The sequence below is a fragment of the Oenanthe melanoleuca genome, chromosome 1, assembly GCF_029582105.1.
Source record: "Oenanthe melanoleuca isolate GR-GAL-2019-014 chromosome 1, OMel1.0, whole genome shotgun sequence".
NCBI lineage: Eukaryota > Metazoa > Chordata > Aves > Passeriformes > Muscicapidae > Oenanthe > Oenanthe melanoleuca.
The window spans coordinates 106,006,790-106,020,896 of NC_079333.1; the positions used below are offsets into that span (position 1 = coordinate 106,006,790).

General features: G+C 44.0%; 1 long non-coding RNA gene across 1 annotated transcript in view; it reads right to left on the reverse strand.

The window, feature by feature from the left end:
* LOC130257405 (uncharacterized) overlaps positions 1–14,107 on the reverse strand; it is a 114,734-nt gene that overhangs the window by 18,231 nt on the left and 82,396 nt on the right. The window contains exon 4 of the long non-coding RNA XR_008841323.1: positions 8,183–8,284. This is a non-coding gene — a long non-coding RNA (uncharacterized LOC130257405). The remainder of the gene's footprint in view (positions 1–8,182; positions 8,285–14,107) is intronic.

Sequence of the window (14,107 nt, forward strand, 5' to 3'; positions counted from 1 at the left end):
GATGTTAAGGGATATGTCACTAACAAGCAGTGTGCATTACATATGCTCATGCCACTAAAAAACAACAGGGATGGTTTTCATCCTCAGATCCGTGTGTGCTTTCTGCTCCTTTCATTTTCAATTTGCACTCTTGTTTTTAAAAGTCCACTGGGGTTTGCTCCATCTCAGCATTTGGTTTCTTTCTTTGTCCTCCTACTGCAATCTGTTACCTCTTGTTATCTACCATTATGCCTTTCTTTACTCCTTTATGTGGTTTTGCATGGTTGCTGCTGCCTCTAGGAACAAGCTGCCTGCCTCTGAGGGCATATCTTATTTATTTAATTTTTTTTTTAAATTCTCATTTGAAAACACATGTTTTTACTGTATTTATGATGCAAAATTGTTCTGTCCTTCTCTGCTATGGGCCATGAAGAATGCCTGCTTTAATTTACCCTACATGCTGTGCTGTTCATTCTTCTTGTCTGTAATTTATGCCACATACTGTGCACTCCCTTGTATTATACAACATAAAGTTGCCAGATGGGTGAGTGCAACGCATGTTTTACAATGAAGGCTTTTAGGCAACTGCTTAATCTGAAGCTGCAGAAGAAGCCAACTTGAAAAAAGAAAGAGCATTTGAAAATATACCCAAACAGGTCAGTAGTTATTATGTGGGGCTAACACTCTGAGAACACTTGTTAATTAGCATATCATGTTTTTATCTTCTCCTTGACATTTATTTTTTCCTGCTTGGTTTGCATGGTGTGTGATGGCAAAAGATGGAGCCAACAGCAGAGCACTAATGAGAAACAAGGATATTTGGTCCTAAACCAGGAGCAGTCACTTTTCAGAATGAATTGGTGCCCAGCACCTGGAGACTTGTCTGGCTGTGGCCAGTGGGTCATTAGACAGTGCACTTTGCCAGGCTATGGGGGATTCTGTAGAAGATGCTCAGCATATGGGAGAGGTTGTTGTTCCTGATGTCTTGCATTCCTTTCTTGGCAAAGGCCATATTATACCTTAGGGTTTATTTTATGCAGTGTGGGCTGAATAAAAGGAGCTCCAGCTGCCAGGCACCACTGCTGTATACCCTGCGTGGCTCCTGGGGCATGGGCTGCTCTGGCCACTGCTTAGCTCTCATCTTCCTTCTCCCTGTCCCATCACCAGGAGGGCTACATGCAGCTGCTGATCTGCAAAATTTGCTCTGCTGTTGCTGCCCTGGACCACTGTATTTGGTTTGTGTGGCCAGGTTTTGGAAGCAGGGGGGCTACAGGGTGGTTTCTGTTAGTAGGTGCTGAAAGCTTCCCTCATGTCAGGCAGAGCCAATCCCTGACTGCTCCAGGATGGACTCACTGCTGGCCAGGGCTGGGCCATTTAGAAAGGGTGGGTAACTCTGGGATAACAAATTCAAGAAGGAAAGAGAGTTATTGTGCAGCTGTAATTGCAGCCAGAGAAGAGCAGGGTGAGAATATGTGAGAGGAACAGCCCTGCAAACCAAGGTCAGTGCAGAGAGAGGGGCAGGAGCTGCTGCAGGGGATGGAGCTGAGATTCCCCTGCAGCCATGGAGGGCTCAGGGATGCACAGATCCACCTGCAGAGCACAGAGGGCACAGGGATGCACAGATCCACCTGCAGGGCACAGAGGGCTCAGGGATGCACAGATCCACCTGCAGCCATGGAGGGCTCAGGGATGCACAGATCCACCTGCAGAGCACAGAGAGCTCAGGGATGCACAGATCCATCTGCAGAGCACAGAGGGCTCAGGGATGCACAGATCCATCTGCAGTGCACAGAGGGCTCAGGGATGCACAGATCCACCTGCAGGGCATGGAGGGCACAGGGATGCACAGATCCACCTGCAGGGCACAGAGAGCTCAGGGATGCACAGATCCATCTGCAGAGCACAGAGGGCTCAGGGATGCACAGATCCATCTGCAGTGCACAGAGGGCTCAGGGATGCACAGATCCACCTGCAGGGCACAGAGGGCACAGGGATGCACAGATCCACCTGCAGGGCACAGAGAGCTCAGGGATGAACAGATCCACCTGCAGAGCACAGAGGCTCAGGGATGCACAGATCCACCTGCAGGGCACAGAGGGCACAGGGATGCACAGATCCACCTGCAGCCATGGAGGGCTCAGGGATGCACAGATCCACCTGCAGGGCATGGAGGGCTCAGGGATGCACAGATCCACCTGCAGCCCATGGAGGAGACCCAAAATGGAGCACAGGGATGCTGAGAGGAGGCTGGGAACCCATGGGAGCCTGTGCTGAGCAGGGTCCTGGCAGGGACCTGCAGCCCTGTGGAGAGATGAGCCCACCCTGGAGTGTTTCCTGGCAGGACTTGTGACCCTGTGGGGGACCAGCACTGGAGCAGGCTGTGCCTGAAGAATATTCTTCCCCATGGAAGAATAATCCACAGTGAAGCAGTTTGTGGAAAACTGTTGTCTGTGTGATCAACAGAGGTTGGAGAAGTTCATGTAGAACAGGCTCCCCTGGGAAGGATCCCATGCTGGAGCAGTGGCAGAAAAAATGGCTGTAAACCCCATTCTATGTCTCCCTGTGCCACTGGAGGGGAGAAGGTAGAGCAGGGAAGGAGGGAGGGATGGGGGCAAAGTATTTTAAGGTCTTATTTTACTTCTCATTAACCTGCTCTGATTTTATTAGTAATAAATTTAATTAATATCTCTAATTTGAATCTGTTTTGCCCATGATGATATTTGGTGAGTGATCTCTCCCTGTCCTTATCTCAACTCACCAACTTTCATTATATTTCCTTTCTCCTGTCCAGCTGCAGAGTGACAGAGTGGCTTTGGTGGGCATCTGGCATCCAGCCAGGGTCAACTTTCCACAACCAGGCCACTCAAGACTTGGGTGCATCCCTGCAGTGCTTGAGGACTGCTTTGTGCCTGGAGAAAGCTGGTGTGGCCATGGAGGGCCAGTCCTACCACCTACCAAGGGATTACATGAGCGCTTATGCAACACTTTGTGGGGGAAGCAGGGATATCCTGGGTGAAGTCTGGGCTCTGTGGAAGCTGACAGAAACTCTGCAAGTGTTGGCTGTGAAACAAGACTTTCTCCCCACACCCTGATGTGCTCAGAGAGGCTGTGGTTGCTGACACCAGCAAGAAGCTAGGTGGCTTGCTCAGCCAGCACTCCAGCAAAAGGAAAGGCTGAAGTAACCATGCATTTCAGGTGGGCTCTTGGAAAACAGGCTGGGATTGCTAAACAGATGGTGTTGCACTAAGCTTCAGCACCACCACTCCCTGCGATGAGTGTTTTCAAAGAAAAAAACGTGAGGATGGGGAGAAAAATATGTTAGAGTGTGACAGAATCCTACTGTGTTATGGAAGGGCCAGTGGGAGGAAGGGAGATGTGGAATGAATCTATCTACATAGTAAAGTGAAGGCACAGCATGTCAGTGCCAGGAAGCACTGAAGGCAGCAATGAAGATGTACCAGCATGGGCTTTTAACACTCTGTTCACCATCAGAATGCAAGTTCTCATCATTCTGCTCTGGTGGCAGCTTGTGCTGGAGCCTGTGTGCCTCACCTTGGTGTCCTTGCAGCTCTGGGCAGGGAGCTCGAGCTACATGGCCAAGCTAATGCACACCCCAATAACACCTCAGCAGGAAAGGTGCTGCATGGAGCAAGGACAAAAATTGCCAAGAGGACTCTAAGTGTAGACAAAAAATTATTATATGAGCTCACAGCTAAGAAATGAAGGTGCCAGGACCATGATTTGGCTTCTGCTTTATCTGTCCACTTACCAAGGCTGAAGCTGATAAATGCACCTATTGCATATCCAGAGCTAGACTCTATTTTTCAAATGTTTCCTCCAGTCCCCTGGTGTAGCCTTAATTGCTTTAACCATGAAATTGGCACCAGAAGGATGAGGAGTGAAAAAAATCATATTGCTCATGCTACCAAAATGTAGCATTGCAAAGCAAGGTTGGTGCTGTAAGCAACTTTTATGCTCTCCTACAGTGAGTGACACATCATCAGGCACACATCTTCTAAGGACACGTATTTCTGGAGGACACAGGTTTGCTTAGAGTTATTCCAAGACCATTTCATTATCCTTTACATTCAAATGTTTTTGTTGTAAGCCACAGAGCAAAGCTCTACTAACATAGGTATTTGGCATTTCAAGTTTCCTTCTCAATTTTTAAAAAATTCTTCACCTCTCCGAAAGGTGATGGATTATGCTTTTACTCCAGATTATTAAAGAAACCAAAAACATGAAGAGTTTGATACAATGAATTTCCTATTGACACTAAACTAGCAGTGCAATGTAACTGATAAGTGCATTTCACACTTAGTTTAGCATGCCTTAAAACAAACAAGGTTAAAGGACCAAGAGTAAGCACGGGTGTCTAAAATAGCTGCTGATATTTCCCTTTACTTTCTCTAAGGCTTGGCTTTCTAATAATCAACCCATTTCTTCCATGCATTTTCATGTGCTTCAGCGAGTTGGACACAATCCAGGCATTGATTGTGCCTTGCAGCACTTGCTAAGTTTCTATTCTTTCTAGAGGAAAAAGAAACTCAAGAAAGAGAAACTTTGTGCGATAGTGCCTGAGAAAGGTATTACATCACAGGGCCTGAAAATAACCAATATGAGCCTTTTTGTCATGGGTTTGTTTCCCCTTTCTATTTGACTGTCATTAATGAGCCATGTCAGTACAACCAGAACAGGAGCTTCCTCTCTAAGGTTATGTATCCATGTGTCTGCACATAAATTTATCTTCTGTTCAGGGTTTAGTCTCTATCAGTCTGTAACTTTCTGTTGCAACTCAGTTGTGTTGTTTGGGAATTGGATGCCACTGGACTGATTTGTTGTTAGTGAACCTCTGATGCTTGTCCCACAGCACAGAGCTTCAAGAGCAAGAAATCAGAGCAGTGTTTGCCAAGTCCCAAAATTAAAATCCCATTTTCTGGACTTTTCTAAACACTTTACTGCCTCTCATAGTCAAAAACTCTGCACTGTGTCAGATGCTCCTGAATTGGCATTTCCCAGGATAAAGCATGCTGGAAGATCCCAGACACTCCAGGGGCAGAGAGAACAAAACCTTCTCTTAGGAGCTCTTGGCTCCCATTGCAAGGCCAGCTCTGACATCTCGTGCAAAGTTTTGCTTCTCTGTTGTAGTGGTCTGAGGACAGTGTGTCTCCTCCAAGCTATTCATTCTTTTGGTTTGGGTGTTTGCACTGTCATCAAGAAGGACTGAGGTTGAAATGTTCATTTTCATATCACTAAGATGTAGTTTTCAAGAGATAAATCTGTTGTGTGGTGGGAGAGGGAAGGACACACACTGCCTTATTCAAGACGAAAAACTTCTGTTAATGACTAAGAATTAGTCACATACCTGGGACAGGGTTCTGTATTAAGACTTAAAATTCATGTGAAGGGAAGATCCATAGTTTTGGCAGGGGTGAGTATTCAGTGCATTTTTCAGGGATGAAACTCAGAAGAACAGAGGAGGTCAGTTTAACCTTGTGGTTGTGGTTATGAATGAGCAAGGAAGTTTAAATTACACTGAAGGACAGCTCCTTTAGTCACAGGAGCCCATAGTCCACTCTAGATCCTTCATAAGTAAATATGAGCACTTTTTGTTTTTACAGCAATAAGCAAAATACTAAGACACAATGATTAGATTGTTCTTATTTAGCTTTGCTGATGGTGAAGTTCCTTTTTGGCTGCTGAGGATTACAGCTATGGAGCAGGCTATAAACAGAACAGCCAGGCATTTTTCATAAGTGTAATACAGTGGGCTTTTAGCAGAGGTCTCTCCTGCTTCCTCATCATTTTAACTGACAAGCATCAAGCACAAGGGAAAAAGCTAATTACATTTGTGTTTAATCCATCCAACTACTCATTTGAAATAGGATGAATTGTTTCACATGTCTGGCTGAATTCAGCAAAAGAAGTTGGTTCCTTCATAAGTAACTGATACATCATGCACAGGATTGCTTGGACATTGATCTCTGCAATTTGCTCTCTGTGAACTTTTTTATTTCAGACATGTGAACACTGATGGCTGAGATTCCTGGCTGCACTGCTCCTGGTTCACCTTGGGATTAGCTACACTTCTGATTATTCCTTCTGCTTCCAAAATCTGTCTCTTACCTCACAGCCAAGTTCTGTCTCATGAGGTGCCTGTTCAGAGAAATCCCCAGATGTGGTTTAGAGCTGCTCTCTGCCACTCATGTGCCCTGGTGCTTTGCTGGCTCATGCTGGTTGACGGTACATGCTTGTTCAGCAATAGTGGGACCATCCAAACCTCCTGGGGTTCCTCTGTCAACTTTTTCTAAATTGTTCCAGGAGCCTTTGACTGACTCACTGAAGCCCTGTTAAGTGAATAATAGGACATTTCCCACTGCTTTATCTGGCATCTGCTTTCATTAAGTAAAATTAAATTTTTCCTTAGTAACTTAATCAGAATTTTTAAAAACCTGAAGTCAGTAATGCTCCTACTGATTTATGCCACCAGTTGTCACAAAGATCTGAATCAGACCTTTAATCTTTATTAGCCAGGTGATTAAGTACAAAATTACCTTCTGGGAGTAAGAGCAGATGTCCAAGATACATTTAGTAAAACTTAAGTAGAAAACATACTTGTGTTCCAAATGGCACTTCATATTATAGGTGGAAGTTTACCAAAAAACATGCAACTGGACAACATTGAAATGATGGGGCCACCCTTTAATAAATAATTATTTATTTTGAGAAAAAAAAGGCCTTTTGTGAAGAAGAACTACACTTCACTTTTTATTACTTAAACCTAAAGTCAACCAAAAGAGAAAACTCTCACTGCCAACTGTGACAGACTGCAGCACTGCACTAACAGGAAAGCTATTTTAGTTCTGAATTGGGAACTGGATTACTTATTCAAACAGTAGTTTTCAAAACTGCAGGACTGTGTTCTTGTTCCCTTTGCAGCACGTTTCAAACTTTATCCTATTTACTGCACAGCTTCAAAGGGTTGTACCTTTGCTATATATACACACACACAGCACCTTGGCTTCTGAAATTGCTTTAGCCCAGTTTCTGGCTGGTTTGAACAACCATGGCTTGTTTTCCATGCATCTATTTCAATAACATCCCAGCAGATGACAGCAGGCAGCTTGGACCAGGCTTCACATCAGCCTTCGGAACAGCTGCCAGGAAAAGGACAATATTTCTGAGCTACAGATGGGTACACTTAGCATGGATGTCACAGTTGGGTTCATGCTACAGCACCACAGACACCTTTGGAAATTACCATGAGCTTTGGGTTTCCTTCCTGGGTTTGCTGAAGTCACTGGGAGTTGTGCTATCAACCTCCTAATGTGTGGTAGATCTTGGATTATCAGTATAGACATTCCTCCTTTTGTGGAGAAGGAAAGTATTCTGGTGCTAAAGAAAATTCTTTTAATAAAAGATCTTTGTTAATGCAAAAAAAAAAAAATTGCAATAGGACGTAAGATAATCAGTAGAGAGGTAATTTTGATCCTGCTTTAGAAGGCAAATATTAAAGGTGTTTTTGCCATCTGAGCTGCAGTTGGAAGCAGGATGAGGTATGAGGGTAGTAAGAAAGTCTTCTTTGAACCTCTTGGATGGCAAAGACATCCAAGCCAGCCAGTTCTTCCAGCTGCTGGAGACATATAGGTGCTTTCTCTCCACAGGGAGGATGTATTCTCCCACATCAGGAGAAATACGGTCATGCCCTTGAAGAGCAACAGAAAAAAATCCACTCACATAACACAACATACTCCACTGTTTCCACATGTACTTCAGTGTCTCTAGAATAGTGGGCACTGCAGCTGGGCAGTCTTGGCATGATGGAAATTGTTTGAGAAGTCCATGGCTGCAGATCCAAAGCCCTCCTTGGTTTTCCACTGCCCTGCCTTGTGAGGGTAATCCTTGGGGGAAAGTTCAGCTGCACTTAAATTAAACTTGACTTGCACATTGCTTGTTCAGACAAACTACAAGTACAAATGACTCATCATTTCCCTACTTTGTTTTGCCTGTTAGGCAGCCATCAGCATTTACATCACAACTGATCATAAAAGAGTAGAACCGATGTAGCAGTTCCAACCTTGCCCCTTGTGAGTTACTACAGGAAATTTGCAGTCCTCCCCCAAGTTCTCCACCTTAATGTCCTCACTTTGAATATTCAAGGAGAAAATATTTTAAGAGCTCTACATTTCTAGGCATTTCTTACCTGTGACCTTTTCTCTGTTCAGTGGTATTCTTTGGCTTACCAGTCCTTATTCTCACAGTTTTGGGAGTATAACTATCATGATGATGTGCTGGGATGGGCAGACTAGCACAAAAAAAAAAAAAAAAGAAAAGTTTATAAACCAATGTAGACAGAAACCTTAATGCACAGGCACAAATGTTCTTTCATGCTCCTTCAACCTGACCCAAGAGCTCCAGCTCCAGCTTCATTCTGCAGCCAAGTGGCACTGTGATACAAAGATGGCACAGAGGAGTGAGACAGCAAATTAGCTTTAATTGCAGCAGTTTACCAAGGTCAGCTGTGTAACCCTGGCTGCATTTCACCTTGTTTTTGCCCTGTCTGCTAGAACCATCCTGTTCAGTGAACTGCAGCCAAAGCACAACGAGACCTCAGCAAGGCTGAGACCAGAGCCCGTTCTGGGTCTGGCAGTGCCAGAGCTGGCGCTGCAGAACGCTCTGCCCTCCTTGGTGAGCACAGCCTGCTGTAGCTCTCCTCTTCTTTGGGGAAAATAAAATTCACTGGCAAACACAACCCAAACAATTTAGATGCTAACTCAGTTTGGAGTGGCAGGAGGCAGGGGATGAGGGACTGATTTACAACCCACAGGCACAAGGAGCCCTGTATGCATTTCATACTGTGCAGTACAAATGGTCTGACTGCAGCCCTCTTTGTAGAAATCCTGCCTCATTTCTTTGCCTCCCTATGTTTCTCAGTACATTTTAAGATAAACTGTTATAGTTTGAAGGGTTTTTTTGTTTCATGTCTCAGAAGGGAAAAAAAAAAAAAAAAAAAAAAAAAAAAAAAAAAAAAAAAAAAAGGCTTGTTCCTGCTTTACAATCCCAAGGGCTCAAAGCATGATTTTCTTAAAAAGTTTCACTTAAGAGATTTTGTGTTAAGAGGACTACAGGTGCCAGGATTTTAATGCATGTACTGTACATGGCTTAAGTACTGGTTATCACACAGCACATATGCATTACTGATATCTGGATAGATAAATACGTGTACACCCACCACTGGAGCACTGCACTTGATTTTTCTGATTTATCAATTTATCAAGAAACCCAGAAGAAGCTGACAGAAAGTGCCAGCATCTTGCCACAAACATCAGCTGAGGAGGGAAAGAGAAATTCTGGTCCCAAATGAGAAATCCCAGCAGCAGCTTCACTTTCTGTTGACAGTGAATTGTGCTCTAAGAATATCCCTGTGCAGGGGAAGCACAAGAGAAAGATTAAAAGGGACACATGGCATCAGACCTGAAAGTAGAAAAGTAGTATCACAGAAACTGGAGATATCTGGAGATCATATGATTTATTAATAGTGTTAAATAAAGCCAGGTCTGGAGCAGGCTGTGAGTCCCTGTTATGGACTGTGTGATAGCCCATGGCTTTGTTAAACTGTGACTTAGGACACCTTGCTTGGAGGCTGCTGTCTCAGCAGGCTCCTGCAGTCTGAGGAGTGTCCATCCCCACCTGCTTCCATCTCACCTCAAGCCAGCATCCCCCTCTCCCAGTGGCAGGTTGGGAGGCCATTCCTGGGTAGACTCACTGCCATCTCTCCAGTGCTGCAGCAGAACATTTGGGAGATACTGACCAAAACAGAGGTGCAAGTGAAACACCAGGAGCCTGCACCAGCAAAATATGATAATATTATCAGTGACAATGCATTTCTGTGCATTTGCTACTGTAATTTTTCCTAATTAAACAAAACATGTTAATTAAATGTGTGAAAAAAGGCATTTTACTCATTTTCCATCACAAATGATCACTGCCTGTACTGAATGGCTTTGGATAAAAGCCACTAAAGAAAAGAAAAAAAAAATTGTGTGTGGGCAATGCTGTAATATTCCATCCCTGGGTTTGCTTCCTTTTCTTTTCTATTTTTTTTTTCTCTGAACAGCAAAAATTTAGCATTTTCTTTTCTTTAAATAATCCTTCTTGCTGTTGGGACAACTCCCTTTTAAGGCCAGCTTTTTGCTCAGAGGGAATGTTGACTGCACTTATAAACACCCACTTCCTAGGGTTTAGAATAGTAACAGCAACATAACCTGAACTATAGTTTCAGCAGCATGCAGCAAACACATTCAGGCTAAGGCTGGCCTACCAGCTTTTTCAGAAATGCTTCAGAGGTGTTGGCAATGGCATTGGGGTTTTATTTGCTATCCTCACAAATTCACATCTTGAAAACCTCCTGTCTTTCTCCTTTCTTCTTTGAAAGTGCAACCTTGTGATTCTTTCAGCTCCCAAATAGACAGGGAGAATCTTTGGATGGGGCAGGAAAATGTTGCCCTCTTTATAACTGAGGAATTTTAGGTGGGTGCAAACTGTGATCATGAGGAAGATTTCCAAGAACTACACTGAGGACCAGATTTCACCATATGTGTATTCTGCCCAAAATAACCACTTTATCTCCAGGGAAGGTTGCAAAAAAGCCTAATGACTTTTCAGCTGCTAGACTGCCATCCCCAGTATAATTCACTGCAACCTGCTTAATTAGCCCTGTACTTTGGAAAAAGATCTGGTGTAACATCATAAAAATAATTTCCACTTCAACACTGTGCACTGCAGTCAAACAAAAGTCCAAGAAGATCAGACATCAGAACTACAACCTCCAGAAGTACCAATGTCTTCCAAATATTCCCTGGGCTTATATGGCATTAACACTGAGCCAGGGAACCATAGTGGTGTCTGATCTTTACTGGCCTCACAGGTTACTGCAGACACCTCAGCCTCTCCAGTCATGCAGGTTTGGAATTGCTACCTGCTGTTTAAGCTGTTGCCTGTGCATTTGTGCCACCTCTCAGTATTTCACACCATGACTCCCCTTTGCCTGGAGCAGGATGTGTAATTCCAGTGCTGCACCAGCTGAGCAGATCCCAAGGGAATGATGCAGAACACGTAGTGATAAATTAGGAGCAGCTCCAGTGCTGGTGGTGACACTGAAACACACAAGCCTGGACTCGGGTTCTTCATACCTATTGCAGGGTTTGGTTTCTCAGTGGATAGCTGGGAGCTAAATGTAAAATGATCCACCCCCACCCTCCTGAAAAAAAGCACCGAAAAACATTAAAAAACCAAAAAACCACCCCAACACATGGAAACACATCAAAAATGTGTAGGGATAGGGGGGAGGGGGAATCCTTGCTGAACACAAAACAATCTTGTGCCAAATGAGTTGTCATGGCTTTACTATAACATTCCCACAAAGAGCAACAGAATTTTCTTTATTGTGAAATCTTCGTTGTGAGTCTTGCTGCTCCTGGGAAAAGTCATATGTCAGAATAGAACAGTGTTTCCAAATATGACTAGTCTGAACAGATAAACAATGAATGTCAACACAGCACTCAAGGAAGTATCTAACTGTGGTTAAATCCCTTTCTGAGAGATTCTGAGAGTATTACACATAATGAACACCCATAGAGGTGCTTGCCTTTGTACACCAGACCTTAATAAGCTCCAGTTAGATTTCCTGGAGTCCCAGTTATGGACAGCCAAAGCACCAGCTGTGTCTGAGAGCATCCTGCAGCATTATCTGCTGAGGTCTGAACCTTATATTCTGTTTCCTTGAGACTGTGTGGTGTGTAAGAGTCAGGCAAAAGTAACATTATTGTTCCCTTAGGTTTTTTTATGAAAAATCTGATGAATTTTCAGGTTTAGCCTCTTGTACTTCCCACATTCGGAGCAGGGGAACAGTCCTACTCCTGCTTTGGTTGTTCTGGGGCAGGGAGTAAGTAACAAAGTTCAGAGAACCACAAGAAAGCAGAAGGAAAGATTCCAGTCCTGTGCCCTCTCTCATTACAAACACTGGGACCAAGTTCATCTTGTCCTTTAACAGCAATGAAAACAAAATGGACTATTAGGAGAAGGTCCTTGAGAATCAAAACACCATTGTAACAGTCCTGCTCCTAGGGCTGCTGCGTCCAGGAGCTCTTTAATCAACATTTAAGGAGCAGGTTTCCTACCTCAAGCCCCCCTTTATTTCAGTCCTATCTGCTTTGACCACCAAATCACAACTGTGTTTCTACTCTTCAGGTGTATGAACTTCCACTTCTCTGAAGCAGAGCAATGCATCCCCTGCTGCCCATCCATCTAAAACTTAGGGGTCAGGACAATCCACAGGTAAATAATTTGGGTCTCCCACTTCCTTGGGTGATATTCATATTTATACAGGCTATGTCAGTAAAGACAAGAACTCTGTCTTCTGATCTGCATTCAAAGCCTTCCAAAACTCAGATCCTCTCCTCTGCCTTCCAACTTCTCTTACATAAAGACAGCAATGACTTTTGGTTCTCTGCAGGTTTTTCCTTCAGGGCTGAGAAGCTACTCAGGAGATGCAGCATTTCAGGCTTCCACCATTCAAATCTGATTTTCACATGGAGAAGGGGGGGAAAGACTGGCTTTTAATTTCACTATGCCCCAGCTCTGCATCTGTGAAACGGGCGTGTTATGGGGCAGATGAAGATCTGACACACTTACAACATGTATTCTGGACAGCAACTTTCTTTTGTGGTCCCACAACACAGCAGAAGTTTGAATCCAAGAGAACACATTAAATCACACTGTCCTTGTTGTTAGGGGAGAACTGAAGGGAGTTTGGCCACTGGAATGGTTTTGTTTTTCGTAACACTGCTAAACACAAAGAAACCCAGGAGCTTGGCAGCCTACTCCACCATGTAAATCCATGTCTTTCTAAATTACCAGAAAGTTCACTTGAGGTCAAAATCCTCCATGAAAATTTGGCTTCTGAAATAACTCAAAACCAGTACCTCAAATCCTTCTTTTAGCATTATTCACCATAGGTGAAAGAAAAAAATGGAGTCCCACCAGGCTTTGGGAAAGGCATAAAAGTTTCAGGGGACTGATAATGAGGCCAATGTAGCAACAACTGAGAGCAGTTAAAACATCCATCAGCAGCCAAGTCACACCCAGGGTGGCTGTCACAGCCAGGAGGAATTGGGTGGCAGAAAGGATCAAGAACCTTCTGCAGAGCACTGCAGATTGGCCATTCAAAAACAGGTAGGGCTCACTCATATCTTTAGCCAGCTAATCTGTCTGTAAGTAAATAGAAGGATACATTAGGAAGGGTTTTTGCAATTCCTAATCCCACACTTCATGAGTCAGTTCTGTAGTAACCATGACAAACGCTGCCACGGTGCTTTGCAGCAGTTGCCTGGGCTCACAGGGTTACAAAAGGCAGCGGCAGGTTTGTTTACTTTCACATTCATTCATTTTTGGCTTATTCGTTGCTGCAGCTACAAAGTTCTGGTAGTTTTGGCTGTGCTGCCGTGATCGTAATGTCTTTTATGTGGATGTTTTGCATGTAATTGCAGCTATCCAGAGTTACCTCATTGCTCCATGGAAGTGTACAAGACACTCTGCTGTGTGAAGTCCACGAAACAGACGGTAAGCTGAAGGAAAGAACAGCAGCTCCTGGTTTCAGCACACACAGTGCCCTGTTCAGGTGTTGATATTCTTCTCAAAACAGTCTCAGCCCACCTGCCTGGACTATACAAGCAACCAGGGAACACTCACAGGCAAACAGGAAGAAAAATACTCCAAGTGTCTGGTATAGCACATATGTCCAGTGGAACAATGTACTGAATTTATAGAGGTGGGACAAGAGAAAGTGAAGATCCAATCCCTCCTTCTACAAGATAAAACAGGTTAAAAGAAAAAGTTTCCTACACACTTCATCAAACCCTCCCTCACCTCTTCATGATACCTGCCCCCTCTAAAATCCTCAGCACTACCCAGTCAGTGGTCAGCCAGCCTTGGAGCACAGGAAAATTACCTACACCTAATGGTTCAGTCCAGATCCCTTCAGAACTCTGCACTCTAAAGAAAACTAAGTTCTAAATGAATATTATCACCATGATGAAAAAATTGATATTATAAATGTGCTCCCTGCAAT